At 35.9% G+C, this 22,168-nt stretch overlaps 1 protein-coding gene across 10 annotated transcripts in view; it reads left to right on the forward strand.

Annotated features, from left to right (window-relative positions):
* Positions 1-22,168, forward strand: part of WDPCP (WD repeat containing planar cell polarity effector) — a 381,979-nt gene that overhangs the window by 169,465 nt on the left and 190,346 nt on the right. The gene's annotated exons all lie outside the window — the stretch shown is intronic.

Raw genomic sequence — 22,168 nt, forward strand, 5'->3', positions numbered from 1 at the left:
GATGGACAGAGATAGATAGATGACAGATAGATAGTTTAAGGATACATATAAATGTGTCAATACTGTAATAAAAGCAAGGTAGTGCTTAGCACAAAATTTAGGATAGTGTGGAGTAGGTTAAGAGAAATATGATAGGAACAGGCACATGAGAGTCTCCAAGCTATTAGTAATGTTCCATTTCTTAAGATGAGTAGGGGTCCATTAAATATTATTATTCTTTTAGCTGAATATATACATTTTGTATACTTTTTTATGTGATGTATTTTATAACAGAAAGTTAATAGAATTTTCATCTCCATGTACCAAGAAGAAGTATTACACTGAGTTGGATTTAGAATTTTAATTTTACTTATAATCTGTTATAGTTCTCTTTCAAGCAATTTCATATAGTCTCCCCTTTTTTTCCGAGAACAACCCTGTTAAGGAAGTATTATCACTTGACAGATGAGTCAACTATTTATAAAGTGGCACTTTGATCTCTACCCAACAGTGAAGCCTTTGGAAAACAGTCCTTTGAGAAGCTGAGAAATGTTAATATATTACATGAGTTATGGTCTGTAATTGAATTTTGCCTTTTTACTTGAGTGACTTTAGCATATTCCAAGAGACTCTTTGAGGCAGTCTTCTATGTATGAACATATGCCAAAAATACTGGGGCTGATGTCACGTTTATTTGGACTTAGGCCTTTGTTCTTTGCTATCACTATTATTTTGTTTTCTCTGTTTCTGGGGAATATTAGTGAATTCACTTCCTGCCTGAATTGCTCAAAAATGATTAACATGAATGAAACAGATGCTTTGGAGGCATACTCTTGGTGGCCTCACTGTGTCTCTGGCCTCTGTGACTTTATGCAGTGATTTGGTTGTACATAAGCATCACATTTCATAATGCTGCTGGCCCTAGGATGCTCATATGCTACTAATATTCACATATTCTACTAATGTGTAATGTTTTTGTTCATTGATTTTCCTCAAATGCAGTATTCTAATTATTTTTGGATGAGCTTTGATGAGTTGACTATTATTGTTACTGTTATCATTATTATTAGACTTTAGCTTTTCTGTGTGGTTACATCTGGAATTGAATGTTTTCCATTGAGGTATACTAGGTTTTTCCATATTTCCTTTTTTGCATGCTCTGCTACTATTTCAGTTATAATGAGTGTTTATTAGTTCTTTTGACAGTAGGCTATACATGGCATTATGAAAAAAGAAAAGTAAGTTTAGAAGAAATTAAATGAGATAACTTAAGTTGGACCCATTCTTTCGTTTAATCTGCTGCCAAGAAGTTCTCCCAAATCTTTTTTTGTGTTTGTGAAGTGCTAGAATTGCATTACTTAGGCTAGCCAGTATTTTAACATTCTTAAAAAAAGTTATTAGATAATGGAATAAGTCCTAAACAGTAAAGACCATCATGGGAAATTTTAAATTAAGATGAAGAAAATAAATAAAATCTTTAAAAAAAAAAAAAAAAAAGGGCCGGCCCCGTGGCTTAGCGGTTAAGTGCGCGCACTCCGCTGCTGGCGGCCCGGGTTCGAATCCTGGGCGCGCACTGATGCACCGCTTCTACGGCCATGCTGAGGCCGCATCCCACATACAGCAACTAGAAGGATGTGCAGCTATGACATACAACTATCTACTGGAGCTTCGGGGGGAAAGAAAATAAATAAATAAAATCTTTAAAAAATAAATAAATGAATAAATAAAGATGAAGAAAAGGAGTACCATGCAAATTAGGGATATACCTAAGATCACTCACTGGTAAATCTAAGGACTCAGATTGCTTGAGTCTAGAGTGGACTCTCTTGATAAAGAAGAATAAAATAGTACACTGATTTTAATTTCATACAGCATATAAAGGGTGAGGTCCTAGTATAAATTTGTGATAATAGACAAGTATACTGTGTGGGTTATTAAAATGTTTTTGTATACAATTTTGTTTTTATCTTGACAATAGAGAAAATCCGGACATCTTTTTGTTTCTTGCCCTTTTTTGTCTTTAGCAAATATGAAAAATTATCCTGACAGCCTTCCTCCAAATCCAAATGAATCTAAACTTTAAAACTTACTTCTCACGTCCTTTCCTGACGCCTTTTTGTATGTTTTCAAAGGGATTAATTTTCATAAAGAAATGCTCCCTATAAATGTAAATCATTGCTCTTAACATTAAAGATAGAAAGCAGAAGTATAATCTTGATATGGTAGCTAAATATAGTGTTTATTATAATACAATTTTTTTTTAAATAATTTTATTTATTTTTTTTCCCCCAAAGCCCCAGTAGATAGTTGTATGTCATAGCTGCACATCCTTCTAGTTGCTGTATGTGGGACGCGGCCTCAGCATGGCCAGAGAAGTGGTGTGTCGGTGCGCACCCGGGATCTGAACGTGGGCCACCAGCAGCGGAGCGCGCGCACTTAATCGCTAAGCCACGGGGACGGCCCCAATATAATACAATTTTAAAGAGATGATACAGTCTAATTCATAAAATTATTAAGCTGGAAGACAGCTATAGAAGGTGTCTAGAAAAAAATTTAGTGTGTTTTCCTTTACTCTTACATAACACTTCTGATGCCAGATATGTGGGGTTTTTTTCCCACACTGACAAATTCTCTGATACCAGCTGGGTGTTCTACAATTCAATTCAATTCTGACACTAACCAGAGTTAGTGCAGACCCCACTCGTTAAGGGCTCAGTTCCACAAGACTGCCCCTACTTCAGATGCCATTCACAAGTAATAGGTCCCCAGGTTACTCACAACTTCTGTCTGACTTGGCTACAGATTGTAGGTTCCCGCTACTCCCTCCTCAGGTTCGATAATTTGCTAGAGTGGCTCACAGAACCCAGAAAACAATTTACTTACCATTGCCAATATTTTAAAGGATATAAATAAACAGCCAAATGAAGAGATGCATAGGGCAAGTTGTGTAGGAAAGGATTCAAAGCCTCCATGCCCCCTCAGCACCTCCATATATTCACCAGTCCAGAAGCTCTCTGAACCTCCTTCTTTTGGGTATTTATGGAGGCTTCATTACATAGGCACAATTGATTAAATCATTGCCCATTGGTGAGTATTTCAACCTCCAGCCCTGCCCCACGCCCCCCTCCCCCTCCCCAGAGGTCTGGGTGGGCTGAAAGTTCCAACCCTCTAATCATGTGGTTGGTTTCCCTGACAACCAGCCTTATCTTTAGAAAGTTACCTCATTAATATAAACTCAGATGTGGTTGAAAGGGGCTTGGTATGAATAACAAAAGAGTTTCCTTTTACCTTCTTGGCTCTTATCACCTAGGAAATTTCAAGCATTTTAGGACTTCTGCACCAGGAGTGGGACAAAGACCAAATATATGTTTCGTATTATAAATCACAGTATCACAGAAGGCAAATGTAACTTTGCCTAAACTAAGTTTAGAAAGTGATTGTTCACCTCTCTGCCTCCATGAAATTGAATAGTCCTCCAGAACTACTGAATGGGGAAGTATTAACAAGTAAGAGCTTTTGGTTATAAACAAATAGTAACTATAATAGGAACTACTAGATATTGGTGAAATAAAAGGGCAAATATTTCAAATGAATGTGCCACAGATGAAGCTTATTTTACTACATGGAAATATATTTATAAAGGATTAATAATTAATTTATTTTACTTGTTTATTTCCCCTCTTAACTATAAGACTGTTGTTTCCTGACTCAAATGGTGTTATGTGATTGTGGCACAGAGTCATGCTTTTTAAGTGCTTATGATAGTAACCAGTATGTTGGGAAACAGAGCTTTATTGCCTAGAAATAAAGATATTATGTTTAAGAAATATTTGTGGAAAATATATTGATGTGTGGATTTTCCTTTCAGTACAACAAAATGTAAGATGAATTGGTGGATACAAAGGGAGATTGATAGATATATGATAAAACAATATTGTAAAAAGATAATGATGGAATCTAGGTGATAAATATGTATTCTTTCAACTTTCCTGGTTGTTTGAAAATTTTTGTAATAAGATGTTGGAGGAAAATATATATTATGTTGGAGTTAATATTTACATTTAGAATTCAGAAAAAATGCGTAGTCTGTTGGAAGTGGCTCTTATGCAAAATATATATGATAGGCAAAAAGACATTGTTTTTTGACTAAAAAACTTGTTAACCCATACAATTTCTAAATGGCTTTTTCAATTATATTTTTCATTAATATGAGCATACACTGTAAATAAAACAATTATATGAAATCAATTCAAAGAATATGAATACTACAATAGTTAACCTAAGAATATTTAGGGAACAAGACAGAATGATCTGCAGGGACAAACTTCCTTGTCAGATCTTCTAAAAGTGCTGGATAATATATTTGAAATACTTGTTTAAAGCATGGTTGAGCTGGCTGGAAACTAAGGGAAACACTCAGGTTGAAATGACAAGGATGCTTGATTCCACAAGAGTAAGCAAACTCAAAGTTTGCCTTGAGGCCATCTGCTGGCATCTGGCAATGAGGTGCTCGGTTTACAAAGGCTGTGTACTCAGAGGATCGGAGACAAAGCCTAGGGCTCAAGCAGAGTGGGAGACTGGATCAGAAATCCCCACATCAACCTAGGACCCTTGAAGGGCACTGTCTTCCCTGAGAGAACTAGAAGGAATGAAGGTATGAGATGCAAAAAGGAATAGTGGGTAAAAAATAATGTTAAACTTTTGGGAACCTAAACAAAAATTGATTGTATAAAACATAAACACTAATGTCTAATTCAAGGGGTTAAAAATTAAGATAAAACCCTGGACAGTAACAACATATAAATCAGAAGAGGAGTGAAGAAGTTAAAGCATTATAAAATGGTCCTTCTACTTTTCAGGAAGAAGATAAGAGATACTTATTAATACTAGATTTTATTAAGTAAAATATACACAGTAGAATTTCTAGGGTAATCACTAAAAGAATAGAAATAGAGTATATAATTTGTGAACAAACAGAGTGAAAAGGTTGGATGAGGCAAAAAGATTCAACCCAAAAGAAGGCAAGAATTGGGGGAAGGTGTAGCATGCAGGGGAAAAAAAAACATAGAAAAAAAGATGGAAAACAGAAAACACACTATGAGGTAGTAGAATGAATTTTAAAAAATCAATAGTCATTGTCAATGTAAGTGGGCTAAATTTTTTATTTGCAAAGATTGTTGAAACAGATTTTTTTCAAAGTTTTTATGAGACACCTAAAACATAGAAAGTTTAAAAATTAAGAGAATGAAAAAAGATTATACTAGTTGAATACCCAAAGAGAGCTAGTAATGTTATACAAATAGTCTTTAAAGCAAAATCATTAGTAGAGATTACTAGAGATCAATTTTGACAGAAAAGTCAATTCACCAGGAAGATATAACAATTCTAAATGTGTATAACATAGCTTGAGTATACATAAAATAAAAATTGACAAATTCATTGTCTTAGAGATTTTAATTCCCTTCACGTGGTAATTAATACATTAAGTGAACAAAATATCAGTAAAGAAATATAAGATTTGAACAATATAATTAAAAGTTTGGTTTAATGGACATGTATAGAGTACTATATACAATAACTGGAGACTGTACTTTTTTTCATAAATAAAAAAACATTTTTAAAAACTGACCACATTCTAGGCCATAAAGTTCATGAAAATTTCAAAGGATCACTTGTATTTACTCAACAATTAATTACTGACTGCCACATGCCAGGCACTATTATTAGAGCCAGGAAGGTAGCAATGAACAAAACAGACACACACACACACGTCTTTGGCATCATAAAGTTTACATTATAGTGAAGGAAACAATATGTAAATAAGCAGGTAAAATATATAGTATGTTAGGTAATCCTGTGTACCATGAAGGAGAACAAAGCAGGGACCGGGGCTAGGGAGTATTGAGTGGTAGAACGAGTGGACTGCAATTTTAAATACGATTTTGTCAGGGAAGGCCTCACTAAAAAGGTGAAATATGAGTTAAATCTTAGCAGTTTGGCTGGAACAGTGAATGAGAGGCAGAATAATAACAGAATGGATCAGAGAGGTAGCAGGTGGCTCTGTAGTATAGGACTTTGTTTGCTCTTGTAAGGAATTGAGATTTCTCTCTTGAATAATAGAGGAACTCAGTATATGATTTGGAACCAACTAGTGAATGGATCACTGAGATTCTATGTTAAGAATAGAGCTTTGAAGGTCAAGGGCAAGGAGACCAGTTGGGAGGCTATTGCAATAACTGAGTGAGAAATGGTGGCCGTTTAGAGCCGATTGGTAGCAAAATGGATAAGGATAGAGTGGTTGGATTTTAGACATATTGAAGGTTTGCTGACAGGATTTGCTGACAGACTGGATGAAGAATATGTTAGAAAGAGAAGTCAAGGATGACTTCAGGTGTTTGGACCTGAACAACTGGAAAAATAGAGTTGCCATTGACAAGATTCTTGGCTCTTGACACTCACGAACACTTTATAAAGTCTAGGAGAAATTCTACTTTGTTAGATATTCTACCCTGTTGAGGTCTGAAAAGAAACATGAAGAGAAAATACAATCAACAATTTATAAAGCAGATTTTATTACATCTGCAGATCTCATAGTTCAAGGAAAGACCTTGATATATAATATATGAACAACATTAAAGTTGCGGTATGTCTACCTTTATGTGAAATATATTTGTTTCCTTTGATGAAGTGTAGACACAACCTTACTTAATAATTCTTCACCCTTTTATTATATATTTAAACTTAACTCAAAAAACTATGAACAGATGATGTAACCTCATTTGTAACTATAGTAATTACTCTCATCCATCTCTCTCCTTGAAGAGGATACAAGATAAGTACCATTCAGTTCCTATTTTTGTGTTCTTCCCTCTTCTTTTTTCTTCCTCACTGATAACCATGTTCAAATAATAAAATATTCAGCTTGCTGTAGATTTTGATACTTATTACTTACCTCATTACGTTTTATAGAAAGAGATACTTGGGGCCAGGCTGGTGGTGCAGCGGTTTAGTGCTCATGCTCCCCTGCGGTGGCCTGGGGTTCGCAGGTTCGGATCCTGGGTGCGCACCGACGCACCGCTGGTCAAGCCATGCTGTGGCAGCATCCCATATAAAGTAGAGGAAGATGGTCACAGATGTTAGCACAGGGCCCATCTTCCTCAGCAAAAAAAAGAGGAGGATTGGCATTGGATGTGAGCTTAGGGCTGGTCTTCTTCATGAAAAAAAAGAGAGAGAGATATTTGAGTTTTGTCAGTACCTGGAGAACTAAGGAGCATCTTTCTAAATTTTAGTGAGATAACAAATGATAGCTTTCCTTAGAAAGCTAACATGTAGGTCTCAGCAGTGTTGAAGTGGTTGAAAAAAAGATATTACTTTGGTGAAACTTTAATGAGCACTCTGATCACATGTGGTTATTGCTATGAGAGGATATGCATTTGCCTTTTAGTTCATAGGTTTTATAAATAAATACTGTTTAAACCTAAAGCCTTCCCATTAATTCAACTTTTCCTGATCCATAGGACTGTGCATTGTCGTTATAGTTTTTTAGAACACTAAGCTATGATTTTCCAAAATAGAGATAGCTTTCTGATTGTAGAAGTTAATACATGATTTTTTTCACAATATAATATCATTGCTCTCTTTTCATGTCAATAAACATAGGTCCACATCATGCATTACAAGGATGCACCACCATAATTTATTCAACCCTCTTCCTCTCTACGGACATGGACTATTTCCAATTTTTTGCTACTATAAACAATGCTGTAATAAACCTCATATTCATATTTATGATGAGATGTGTAATTATGATGAGATATATGATGATATATATATATATATATATCACACACACACACACACACACACGCACCCCTTTGTGCATTTATCTGATTATTTCCTCAGAATAAATTCCTGTAAGTGGAATTACCATCTCAGAAGTTATTCACATGTATAATATTCTTGATATATATTGTCAAATGTCCCTGTCACCATTTTGTGAAATTACTCATTTCATCATACCCACAGTTGAAGTAATATCTTAAAGCATTGACAATTAAAAAGGTGAAATTTGGCACCTTGCTGCTTTAATTTTTTTTATGTATTAAATTCTCTCTTATTTTAAAGATTTTTCATAATTAATAAACTGTATTGTTTAGAGCAGATTAGAGCAGTTAGGTTCACAGCAAAATTGAACGTATAGAGATTTTTCATATACCCTCTGTCCCCACCTGCTTTAACTTTTTTACTAATGGTGATTGCAGACATCTTCCTGTATGTATGGGCTATTTGTATTATTATATGAATGGCTACTATTTAATGTGTGCCAGTTAAAGCTAAAGGCTTTATAAACATGATCACATTTAATCCTCACATCCTAGTATGTAAGCATATATTATCCCCATTTTATAGCCAAGGATACTTAGGTAACTTGCTCAAAAAGTATATACAGGGCCAGCCCCATGGCTTAGTGGTTAAGTGCATGCGCTCCGCTGCTGGCGGCCCAGGTTCAGATCCCGGGCGCGCACCCACGCACCGCTTCTCTGGCCATGCTGAGGCCGCGTCCCACATACAGCAACTAGAAGGATGTGCAACTATGACATACAACTATCTACTGGGGCTTTGGGGAAAAAAAAGGAGGAGGATTGGCAATAGATGTTAGCTCAGAGCCAGTCTTCCTCAGCAAAAAGAGGAGGATTAGCGTGGATGTTAGCTCAGGGCTGATCTTCCTCACACACAAAAAAAACAAATTGTCCAGCCCTACCCCCATAGTTTCTGATCCAGTAGGTCTGAAGGAGGCCCCAAGAATTTGCATTTCTGATCAGTTCCAAGGTGATGCTGATACTGCTGGTTTAGAGACCACTCTGAGAACCACTGATCATCTCTGCCGTGTCCCTTGTAACTCTCAGCCTTCCGTGATTTTATATGTGTTAAGCAGATGTTTGTTGGTTGGTTGGCTCACTAAAGATCTCAGGCAGTCTGATAACTCTAAAATAGGCTTTCATAAAGAAAACCAGTCACAGAAATTCAGGCATCTCTAATTTTCATAAATGAAAACTAGATTTTTTTCAGCTTTATTGAGGTATAATGGACAAATAAAATTGTAAGATATTTAAGTGTACATCTTGATGATTTGATAGATGTATACATTGTGAAAAGATTCCTCCCTTCTAATTAACACATACATCACCTCATATATTTATCTTTTTTGGAGGGGGTGAGAACATTTAAGTTCTACTCTTTTAGCATGTTTCAATTATACAATACAATATTGTCAACCATAGTCACCATGTTATACATTAGATCCTCAGAACTTATTCATCTTATAGCTGAAAGTTTGTACCCTTTTACCAATCTTTCCCTGTTTTCCCCAGCTGCCCCCCCCAGCCTTTGTAACCACTTTTGTACTCTCTGTTTCTATGAATTTGACTTTTTATTCAGATTCCACATATAAGTAATACCATGCAGTATTTATCTTTCTCTATCTGGTTTATTTCACCTAGGATAATGCTTGCAGGCTCCATCCATGTTGTAGCAAATGGCAGAATTTCCTTCTTTCTTATGGCTGAATAATACTCCATTTTGTGTGTGTGTGTGTGTGTGTGTGTGTGTGTGTATCATATCATCTTGATCCATTCATCCATAGACGAACACTTAGGTTGTTTCAGAGAATGCTTTTATGTACAATGTGAGACATAGATTTAGTAGAGTAGTGACATTGCATATAGTATTGATTTTTTTTGCTGTTATTTTTTGTTTTGTTTGCTGTTTTTCTTAAAACAAATTGCTTTTTAAAAACTTTTATTAAAGTAACATATATTCAGGGGCCGGCCCGGTGGCGCAAGCGGTTGGGTGCGCGCGCTCTGCTGCAGCAGCCCGGGGTTCGCTGGTTCGGATCCCGGGCGCGCACCGATGCACTGCTTTGGCAAGCCATGCTGTGGCGGCGTCCCATATAAAGTGGAGGAGGATGGGCACGGATGTTAGCCCAGGGCCGTCTTCCTCGGCAAAAAAAGAGGAGGATTGGCGGATGTTAGCACAGGGCTGATCTCCTCACAAAAAAAAAAAAAAAAGTAACATATATTCAGAAAAATGAACAAATCATAAGTATATACCTCACTGAATTATCACATTTATCATAAACTATGTAACTAGTAAATAGAACGTTACCAGCACTTCAGAAACCTCCCCTTTGCCACCTCCCAATCACCCTCTCTTCTTTCCAAAAATAACCACTATCCTGAATTCTGACACCATAGATTAGTGTTACCTGTTTTTGAACTTTATATGAATGAAATTATACAGTATATTTTCCTTTGTGTTTGCCTTTTTTGCTCAACATCATGTTTATGAGAGTAGTACATGTAGTATGTGGCAGTAGTAGGTTCATTGTTATTACTGGATATTATCTTTTCATGACAAATATTGTAGGAATATATGTTTTATGTATCCATTATGCTGTTGAGGAACATTTCTGTTGTGTCTAGTTTTGGGCTATTACAAAAAATGTTGCTATGAACATTCTTGATCTTTCTAAATTTATTGACCATTTGTGATTCTTCTGTGAATTGTCTATTCATTCCGTTGAAATATTTATCTTTTTTATGGTTTTTAAAGCAAGTTTCGGATATTATTGGAATCTTTCACGTGTTGCAAACATTTTTTCCCTATTTGCCATTTGTTTTTCCATCTAGCATATGTGTTTCGTTTTTGTTCCATTATCATTTCTTGATTTTTTTTTTCTTTTTATCGTGGTAACACTGGTTTGTAACATTATATAAATTTCAGGTGTACATCATTATATTTTGATTTCTGTATAGATTACATCATGTTCACTACCCAAAGACTAATTACAATCCATCACCATACACGTGTGTAACCACCCCTTCCCCTCTGGTAACTACCGATCCAATCTCTGTCTCTATGTGATTGTTTGTTGTTGTTTTTATCTCCTACTCATGAGTGAGATCATACAGTATTTGACTTTCTCCCTCTGACTTATTTCGCTTAGCATAATACCCTCAGTGTTCATCCATGTTGTCACAAATGGCTGGATTTCATCGTTTCTTATGGCTGAATAGTATTCTATTGTGTATATATACCACATCTTCTTCATCCATTCGTCCCTTGGTGGGCACCCAAGGTTGCTTGGGGTCTTGGGTATTGTGAATAATGCTGCAATGAACATAGGGGTGCATGTATCTTTACACATTGGTGTTTTCATGTTCTTTGGATAAATACCCGGCAGTGGAATAGCTGGATCGTATGGTAGTTCTATTCTTAATTTTTTGAGGTATCTCCGTACTGTTTTCCCTAGTGGCTGCACCAGTTTGCACTCGCACCAGCAGTGCATGTGAGTTCCCTTCTCTCCATATCCTCTCCAACACTTGTTTCCTGTGTTGTTAATTATAGCCATTCTGACGGGAGTGAGGTGATATCTCATTGTAGTTTTGATTTGCATTTCCCTGATAGTTAATGATGTTGAACATCTTTTCATGTGCCTGTTGGCCATCTGTATATCTTCTTTGGAGAAATATCTGTTCAGGTCTTTTGCCCATTTTTTAATTGTTGTTAGTTTTTTTGTGGTTGAGATATATAAGTTCTTTATATATTTTGGATATTAACCCCTTATCAGATATATGGTTTGCAAATATCTTCTCCCAATTGTTAGGTTGTCTTTTCATTTTGTTGATGATTTCCTTTGCTGTGCAGAAGCTTTTTAGTTTGATGTAGTCCCATTTGTTTATTTTTTCTATTGTTTCCCTTGCCTAGTCAGACACAGTACTTGAAAATATGTTGCTAAGACTCACGTTGAAGAGTATACTGCCTGTGTTTTCTTCTAGAAATTTCATGGTTTCAGGTCTTACATTCAAGTCTTTAATCAATTTTGAGTTAATTTTTGTGTATGCTGTAAGATAATGGTCTACTTTCATTTTTTTACATGTGGCTGACCAGTTTTCCCAGCACCATTTATTGAAGAGACTTTACTTTCTCCATTATATGTTCTTGGCTCCCTTGTCAAAAATTAGCTGTCCATAGATGTGTGGGTTTATTTCTGGGCTCTCAATTCTGTTCCATTAATGTGTGTGTCTATTTTTGTGCCAGTACCATGCTGTTTTGGTTACTATAGCTTTGTAGTATATTTTGAAATCAGGGAATGTGATACTTCCAGCTATGTTCTTTTTGCTCAGGATTCTTTTGGCTATTCGGGGTCTTTTATATTTTGGTCCTTGATCCATTTGGAGTTAATTTTTACATATGGTATTAGGTAAGGGTCCAACTTCATTCTTTTGCATGTGGATATCCAGTGTCTGCCCAGGACCATTTGTTGAAAAGACTGTCCTTTCCCCATTGAATGATCTTGGCACCCTACTCAAAAATTATTTCACTATATATATGAGGGTTTATTTTTGGGCTCTCTATTCTATTCCGTTGGTCTATATATCTGTCTTTATGCCAATACCACCCCAGTACCACACTGTCTTGATAACTGTGGCTTTGTAATAAGTTTGGAAATCAGGAAGTGTGAGTCCTCCAATTTTATTCTTCTTTTTCAAGATTGCTTTAGCTATTTGAGGTCCCTTGAGATTCCATATGAATTTTAGGATGGGTTTTTCTATTTCGGCAAATAATGTCACTGGGATTTTTGTAGGGATTGCATTGAATCTGTAGATTGCTTTGAGTAATAGCAACATTTTAGCAATATTAAGTCTTCCAATCCCTGAACATGGGATGTATTTGTATTTACTTATGTATTTTTTAATTTCTTTCAACAATGTTTTGTACTTTTCATTGAACAAGTCTTTCACCTCCCTGGTTAATTCTAAGTATTTTATTCTTTTTGATGCTACTATAAAAGGAATTGATTTTATTTCCTTTTCGGATTGTTCATTGTTGGTATATAGAACTACAACTGATTTTTGTGTGTTGACTTTGTATCCTGCGAGTTTGCTGAATTCACTTATTAATTCTAACAGCTTTTTGTGGATTCTTTAGAGTTTCCTACATACAAGATTATATCATCCGCAAACAGAGATAATTTTATTTCTTCCTTTCCAATTTGGATGCGTATTATTTCTTTTTCTCGCCTAATCGCTCTGGCTAGAACGTCCATTACTATGCTAAATGGAAGCGGCAAGTGTTGGCATCCTTGCTTTGTTCCTGATCTTAGAGGAAGACTTTTCAGTTTTTCATTTTTCATAAATGGCTTTTATTAGGTTGAGGCAGGTTCCTTCTATTTCTATCTTGTTGAGTGTTTTTATCATCAAAGGGTGTTAAATTTTGTCAGATACTTTTTTTGCATCAATGGAGATGATCATGTGCTTTTTTTCCTTCATTTTGGTGATGTGCATATTACACAGCTCAATTTCATATGTTGAACCATTCTTATATTCCAGGAATAAATCCCACTTTGTCATGCTGTATAATCCTTTTAATATGCTGCTAAATTCTGTTTGCTAGTATTTTGTTGAGGATTTTTGCATTAATGTTCATAAGGTATATTGGTCTGTAGTTTTCTCTTGTAGTATCTTTGTCTGGCTTTGGTATCGGGGTTATGCTGGCCTCATAGAATGAGCTAAGAAGTATTCCTTCCTCTTTAATTTTTTGGAAAAGTTTGAGAAGAATTGGTATTAGTTCTGCTTTAAATGTTTGGTAGAATTCACCTGTGAAGCTGTCAGGTCCAGGGCTTTTCTTTGTTGGGAAATTTTTGTTTACTGATGCAATCTCCTCACCAATTATAAATTTATTCAGATTTCCTATTTCTTCATGAGTTATTCTTGGTACGTTTTGGGTCTAGGAATTGTCCATTTCATCTAGGTTATCCACTTTTTTGCTGTACAGTTGTTCATAGTACTCTTTTATAATCCTTTTTATTTCTGTAGAATCAGTAGTAATGTTCTCACTTTCACTTCTGATTTTAATAATTTGAGTCTTCTCTCCTTTTTTCTTAATCTAGCTAAATGTTTGTCAATTTCATCAATCTTTTCAGAGAAGCAACTTTTTGTTTCATTGATTTTCTCTATTTTTCTATTTTCTATTCATTTATCCCTACTCTAATCTTTATTATTTCTTTCCTTTTCCTAGCTTTGGGCTTAGTTTGTTCTTTTTCGAGTTCCTTAAGTTGTAAAGTTAGGTTGTTGATTTGAGATCTTCCTTGTTTTTTAATGTAAGCATTTATAGTTAAAAATTTCCCCGTTAGCACTGCTTTTGCTGAATCCCGTAAGTTTTGGTATGTTGTGTTTTTATTTTCATTCGTCTCTAAGTATTTTCTAATTTCCCTCAAAGATTTCTTCTTTGAGGCATTGGTTGTAAAATTGGTTTAAAAGTTTAATTTCCACAATTTCATGAATTTTCCAGTTTTATTTTTGTTCTTGATTTCTAACTTGATTCCATTGTGGTCAGAGAAGATACTTTGTATGATTTTCATCTTTGATATCTATTGAGACTTAATTTGTGACCTGACATATGGTTTATCCAAGAAAATCTCCCATGTGCACTTGAGAAAAAAGTGTATGTTGTTTTTGGGTGGAGTGTTCTGTATATGTTTATTAAATCTAGTTGGTTTACTGTGTTAAATCCTCTATTTCCTTTCGTGTCTTCTGTCTGGTTATTCTATCCATTATTGTGGGTGAGGTATTGTAGTCTCCAACTATTATTGTAGAACTGTCTATTTCTCCCTTCAATTCTGTCAGTTATTGCTTCATGGTGCATAAATGTTTATAATAGTTATATCTTCTTGCTATAGTGAACGTTTTATTAATATATAATGTCCTTTGTTTCTAGTAGCCTTTTTTGATTTAAAGTCTATTTTGACTGATATTAGTATAGCCGTCCCTGCTCTCTTTTAGTTATTATTTGCATGGAATATCTTTTTCCATCACTTCCGATTTGTTTGTATCTTTGGGTCTCAAATGAGTCTCTTGTAGACAGCATACAGATGGGTCATGTGTTTATATCCATTCTGCCAATCTCTGTCTTTTGATTGAAGAATTTATTCTATTTACACTGAGAGTAATAACTGATGAGGAGGCACTTACTTCTGTTATTGTGCTATTTGTTTTGTATATGTGCTATAGCTTTTTTGTCCCTCATTTCCTGCATTACTGTTGTAACTGAACACAGTGGGTTCATCTCTTGGTGAGTGCAAAGCCAGAAAGTACAACCAAGGCAGAAGTAGGTGAAGAAAGGTTTATTACTTGCACAAGTAATAGAGAATACCAGGGATATTTTCTCGAAGCATTGCCTCTCCTAATAAGGGTTTGAGGGGTCCTTTTATTGTTACATCAGAGTACAGTTCATGAATATTCAGTTAAGAAAAAGGTGGGAGATTGGGGTTTATTGCCTAACAAATAGCCATGTTCTTTTAAGGCACATGTGTAGCATATGTACATGCTACTACATACATCACTTGATATAAAAATGGCTGCTTTGACCCTCCCAGAGGAGGAGAATTTAAGATGTTAAGGAGATATTTATAATGGGAACAGTTCTTTTTATTTTAGAGCAGTTCGAGGTGGCTAGAACCTGCTTCAGCTAGCTTGGTTGTGGGAACCTTCTATGGTTAGGCTCTTCCTGAAACTTTGTCTGCAAAACACTCAACAGATAATGTTAGTTTTTATCAGATCCTTGGTACCCCTCTCTTTGCCTGGCTCCCTGGTTACACTGTCTTCTTTTGTGTTTAGGTGATTTTTTGTAGTGAAATGTTTAAATTCCTTTCTCATTTACTTTTGTGTATATTCTATAGCCATTTTCTTTGTGGCTACCATGGAGATTATAAACATCCTAAAGTTGTAACACTCTAATTTGAATCTATACCAGCTTAACTTCAATAACATACAAAAACTGCTCCTTTACAGCTCTGTCCCTAACTCTTTCGGTTCTTGATGTCACAGAATTAGATCATTATACAAGGCATGCCCCAAAACACACACTAATAATTTTTTTTAATTCATTAGTTTCCTAGACTACATAGAAAACAAGATTTGGAGTTACAAACCAAAGTTCTAGTAATACTAGCTGTTACACTAATAATTGTGTTTTTTTCCCTTTAAATGAATTAGTTTCTTAAATCATATAGAAAAGTACAGTTCAAATCATTGTTACAATAATACTAGCTTTTGTAACTGCCCATGCATTTACCTTTATTGACATCTTTATTTCTCCATATGGCTTCAAGTTACTCTCTAGTGTCCTTTCATTTCACCCTTCAGGACTCCCTTGAACATTTCTTGCAGGACAGATCTAGTGGTCATGAACTCCCTCAGCTTTTGTTTAGAATGTCTTCTCAGGTCTTTTCTGAAGCTTTCCCTGGGCACATGCGGTCACTTTCTAATTTTCCTGTATATGCAGTGGTTCCTGAATGTCCTAGTCTTTAATGTCTGGCTCTCAAAAGAGGAAAAAGGAATAAATGAAGAAGGGGAAAAAATGGGCACTAGCCCTTTAAATCCCCTGGAAGTCACTTCAGCCAGAGGAGGAAGGGCCTGTAACACTGCGGGGAGGTGCAACAACACTGGCTGCCTGCTTCTTTGTCTGCACCTCTGCGATCAGAAGCAGCAATCAATGATCAGAGAACAGTTTCCCAATATTTGGAGGACAAAGTTCTTTTTCCCCACCCAGCTCCCACAGTTGTGCAGGCTGCTCTGTAGAGGAACATGTCATACATAGCTGCCTGTCATGTGGCTAGGGGTGGGAAATGAGTAGCTACTACTGTGGTAAGAGCTCAAATTGACCAAAATTAGTCACAATTTACTATCTAAGACTTCCCCTGGAAGTTGCAAGCCTTCAACAGACTCCGGAGTTCCAAAATAGTTACATCAGGCAGATTCTGCCATTGCAATCGTTGTCTAGATGGGGAAACAGATTCCTGGTGCATCCTACTCTGCCATTTTCCCAGAATCCTCCCTGTTGTTCTTTTTAAATCGTGTTAACCAAACATTTGACTCTTCCTAACCAACTAAGCATCTGAAATATATTTTGTGTCTTATTTAATGCCTTTTTGGGATCTTTAGATAGGATTATATATAACTTTTCTCCCTTTACTATAAGGAAAGTCCATTTTATTGACAGATTCCCTAAATAATAAACTATCCTTACATTCCTGGAATGTACTACCCTAACCACAACTATTGAAGCAGTTGTAAACAATAACACTTGATCCAAAAACTGCATATTACAATAAGATGCTTATTTCAAAGTAAGGGGCATTACTATTTTACAGATGCAAATGAGCCTCAACCTTGATGTCTCTTATGTCCTGATCAATAATTACATGAAACCATCATTCTTGCAATGACATTTAAAACCTTAGGCTCATTCCTAGAATATAAGAAGAGAAAAATCTTGATAATAATCAAGGAGATAGAATAGAATCATAAAATATACTCGATCCAAAAGAATGCCAGAAAAGCAGAAAAAAGAAACAAAGAATAAATGAGACAAATGGAAAACAAATAGTAGGGCCAGCCCTGTGGCTTGGCGGGTAAGTGTGTGCGCTCCGCTGCTGGCGGCCCGGGTTCGGATCCCGGGCGCCCACCGACGCACCACTTCTCTGGCCCTGCTGAGGCCGCGTCCCACATACAGCAACTAGAAGGATGTGCAACTATGACGTACAACTATCTACTGGGGCTTTGGGGGAAAAAAATAAATTAAAAAAAAAAAAGAAAACAAATAGTAGTGTGTAGATTTAAAACTAAAACATACTGGAGGAAGATGGGCACGGATGTTAGCCCAGGGCCGTCTTCCTCAGCAAAAAAAAAAAGAGGAGGATTGGTGGATGTTAGCTCAGGGCTGATCTCCTCACCAAAAAAAAAAAAAAAAAAAAAAAAACTAAAACATACCACTAATCACATTATATGTAAATGGTCTATACCCTCCAATTAAATAAAATAGAAAGCACCAGACAGAACAGACATCCCTGAAAATCAGGACAGACTTGAAATAATCACAGGGAATGTAGATGAAAAGCCAAAGAGATTAAAGCAATTAAAAATATGTATTAGATATAGAAGACAAATGATTCAACATTAGGATAATGGGAAGAAAAGATGTACTCAAATATATAGTGTAAGAAAAAATTTCCTGAAATGAAAAAAGAAAAGAATCTAGCAGTGCAATCCAAGAATATTATACCCAGTTGAGATTTCTGTCAAGTTTAGAGACAACAGGCAAATATTCTCAAACATGAAAGTCCTCAGAGAATATAGCATCTGTGAGCCCTTTGTGAAAAAAGTGTTTAACAATGTATTTAAACAAAAGGCTTCTCAAAAATGGAGAATCTTAATGAGAAAACAAAGAAGCACAGTGGTAAGCAATCCATTTGAGTAATTGATGCTAATCAAGTATAGAAATTATGATTAGAAAAGAAATTGAGTATTATCTTGGATAATGTAAAAATAACATAACTATGTAATAAAAATTGGAAGTTGGAGGAAGGGGAGATTGAGAAAACATCAGAGTCATCATCTTTCAAAACAGGGAGTCAGTGAATCCTATTTAAAAGTAATATAGGTAGTTTTAAAAAACCTGAATATTTTTCATAATCTCTTAACCTTGGAGGGATCTTGTAGGAAATAATATGTGCTTAAGAAACAAATATTTGAGGTTAATAATTCCTACAAAACTTTGCTTTTATTTCTTTTTTTAAGTAAAAATTTTTTTTTTAGACATTGTATAATTTTATTTATTTATTTATTTATTTTTCCCCCCAAAGCCCCAGTAGATAGTCGTATGTCATAGCTGCACATCCTAGTTGCTGTATGTGGGACGCAGCCTCAGCATGGCCGGAGAAGCGGTGCATCGGTGCGCACCCAGGATCCGAACCCCGGGCCGCCAGCAGCGGAGCGCATGCACTTAACCACTAAGCCATGGGGCCGGCCCAGTAAAATTAAATTTAATGCTCTTTATTAACAAATAGGATGTACAACATAAGCCCATATACATAAAAGAATTCCTGGATATTCCTCCATCTGTTTGTTATGTACTCATACAAAGATGTCTAGGATGATGTATGCCTGGACATTGCGATAGAGGAGTGACTTAAGATACTTCTATCTTTGTGCTTTTTGCACTGCCTGCCCAAGCAAACTCCATGGGCTGTGAAGACAGCACACAGGGGCCTGGAAGGTGGAGCTGCTGACAGGTCCAAGGGTCCATTCTGACCCACAGCCCCTGCTCTAAAGATGACTTGTATAGGCTGTTGTTATGAATAAACGTCCAACCCCTCAAAAAAAAAAAATTTGTTTGAAATCTTTTTTTATGACTACATATCAATTTTATAAAAACAACAGTGATTATTTTGTCCATATTAAAAAACATCTAACTAAATAAATGGAAGTATATATATCTAGATGTTAACAATGGTAATTGTTTTTCTTTGTACTTAATCTATATATTTTTTTAATTTCTAATTTTTTACTTCATTTATGAAGTACAGTACTAAATGTACATGAAGTACAGTACTAAAATTGTACCCCAAATCATAATCTTAGGGACTTTTATGTTACAGGAAAACTGAAGGATAAAGTATACTTAAGAGTAGCCTAGTTCATAAATAAAACATTCCATCAAGCACAATTGTTAAGAAAATTGATTTAATTTGTAGAAGCAAATTTTTTGAGTTAAAGTAAATAAATTTTAAAAACTAATTTCTGAAGGTGTTAAATCATTTTTCAAATCCGTAGGAACATCTCAGAGATTTCACACATTCAGTGTCTCTCCTAGACTTCAGTAGACAAGCAGACCAGGGTCATGAGTATAATTGGTTCTCCTGGCAGTACTGGGTCCTATTCATAGTCTTGGGACTGCAATATTAATAAAAGCAGCACTGATGACCCAGATAAGAGTAACATTTTCTGGCCACTCTTTGAGTATAATATTGTTTTACTTTCTATTTCTAGGCATCCTCTCTCCTCTCTCTCTCCTCCCGTTACACACACACACACACACACACACACACACGCACCTGACATAGATGGATGGAATTCTACTGATTTTACGGATATGCGTGTCACAATTCCTCAGTAAAAAGGAAAAAATTAAAACTTTCCTCCTCCATCCCAAATTTTCAGGTGTAATTGCCATCCCTTAAGATGCTATGAATCTTGGAGCTTTGCTGCCTCATCCCCTCTCTGAGAAGTACAGCTTCAACCTTTGTCAGTCTTGTCCTCCCTGCTACTCTCTCTTTTCACTCTGCTCACTTCTACTGTCTGCAAAAGAATGAAAGATTAGGCTGGTGCTTGGGCCAGGTCATGTGCTACCAACATAAAACTGGGCAGGAAGAGTTTTCTACCCTACATGGTGACACATGTGCATGTTGTAGTAACTCGACTCAGGTGGCTTTAGTTTCAAACCACTTCTTTAATTTTGCTCTCTGCAGAATCTTCTCCAAATTTTTCTTTAGTTTTTGAAAAAAACATTCATTCACTCAACAAATATTTATTTTCTGTGTGCCATCCGCTATGCCAGGAGTGCAGAATAGAGCTCAAAGCTCTATCTTGGGGCCGGCCCTGTGGCTTAGCGGTTAAGTGCGCGCACTCTGCTGCTGGCGGCCCGGGTTCGGATCCCGGGCGCGCACCGATGCACCGCTTCTCCGGCCATGCTGAGGCCGTGTCCCACATACAGCAACTAAGAAGGATGTGCAGCTATGACATACAACTATCTACTGGGGCTTTGGGGGAAAAAGTAAATAAATAAAAATTATTTAAAAAAAAAAAAAAGCTCTATCTTGTATCTGCTGAGGCTGTAACCCTATGCTTAGTATAATTTAGGGTCAGTGGCCAGTGATCAGTTTCAGGGTATTCTATTTGTACATTTATTTTCTCACTAGCAATTTTGGCCACAACATTACTTTGTTTAGTTTTGATTATTTTAAATTATGCACTATGTAAATCTTTCTGACATATTCTCATCTAGTCCTTCCCCATCTTAAAATTTTTATATAGTTTATTTCCTTTTCAGTGACTTACCTGTAGTTACTGTTCAAGAAACTTAATCTTTTCTGACTACATGTCTAGGTGATTAAGGTCACTATGAATTCTGACCTGGTCTTTCACAGAGAGTCCTTTCCTCCATCTTGTCCTGCCATGAAAACACTCTACTGAGATCTGCAAGACAGTTGGAAAAAGGACGTACGTTTAACTGATTTACTAAGTTCCTGTTCCCATAGTGATGTTGAGACATCACATCCAGACAATTGACATTTATCATTAAAATGTAGTTCATTCTTGATCAGGGCTGTGACATTGGGTTCCCTGAGCTGACTGTGTGTGTAGTCATCCTGATAGGTTTGCTCAGTAAAACATGGCTTTCTGGTTAAGTTTAAATGATCACTACAGTGAAAGACCTACAGCTGGAATGAAAGAAAAGCTGTAGAGAACTATTGAAATAAAAGATAAGATTTGGCAGAGGGGGGCTTGAGCAAAAGAAGTGTGAAACAACAGGTGCCATGGGTCATTATCGGCATCTTTAATTAACATCTATTTTTAGCCTGAAGCACTTTGCTGAGAATGCTCCACTGTGCCTGTATTCAGAGATAAACACAGACTATTGAGAAGCAGCTAAGTAGTCAGAGGTTAGTAAAACATAAAGGTTTTCCTTGAGAGGAAAGAATAATGGAGATTACTCGCACTAGATATAGACGTCTAAAGGAAACCCCTGATATACTGTATGTTTTTAAACCATTTATTTCGATACTTAATATGTAAGTAAAAGGTATGAAAAGGCAATCCATAATAACAAAAATGTTCACCTCTGCTTATACCTAAGCTTGGGACTTGGAGGTAGTTCTAAGGGGATTTTTGCTTTATCTGCATTGTTTGAATTTTGAAAAGGAGAAGATATTCACGCATTACATTCATAATTAAAAGAATAAAAACCAAACAAAAACCAAAATCTGTATGTTTGGCGTAAGGTATTGGAGTAATTTAAGAATTTTTGTGTTGTTAGAAAAAAATTCTAAAGAATTTAGAAAATAAAAAATGAAAGTCAATAAGGGTTTGGGCAAGGGAGTAGAAGTAGTTTTCTTGATTAGCTTTTGTTGGATGGAAAATTTTCACTAATGTCATCTAACAGTTGAGACTCTAACCATAAGATATCGAGTGCTTAAATTTCTCCAAATAACCAGTACATAACTCTAAAGTTACAGCAAGACACAGACTTCTATTACTTGGCCTTTAGTCTAAGGGAAAACTAATGTTTA

The sequence above is a fragment of the Diceros bicornis genome, chromosome 12 (assembly GCF_020826845.1).
Source record: "Diceros bicornis minor isolate mBicDic1 chromosome 12, mDicBic1.mat.cur, whole genome shotgun sequence".
Lineage (NCBI taxonomy): Eukaryota > Metazoa > Chordata > Mammalia > Perissodactyla > Rhinocerotidae > Diceros > Diceros bicornis.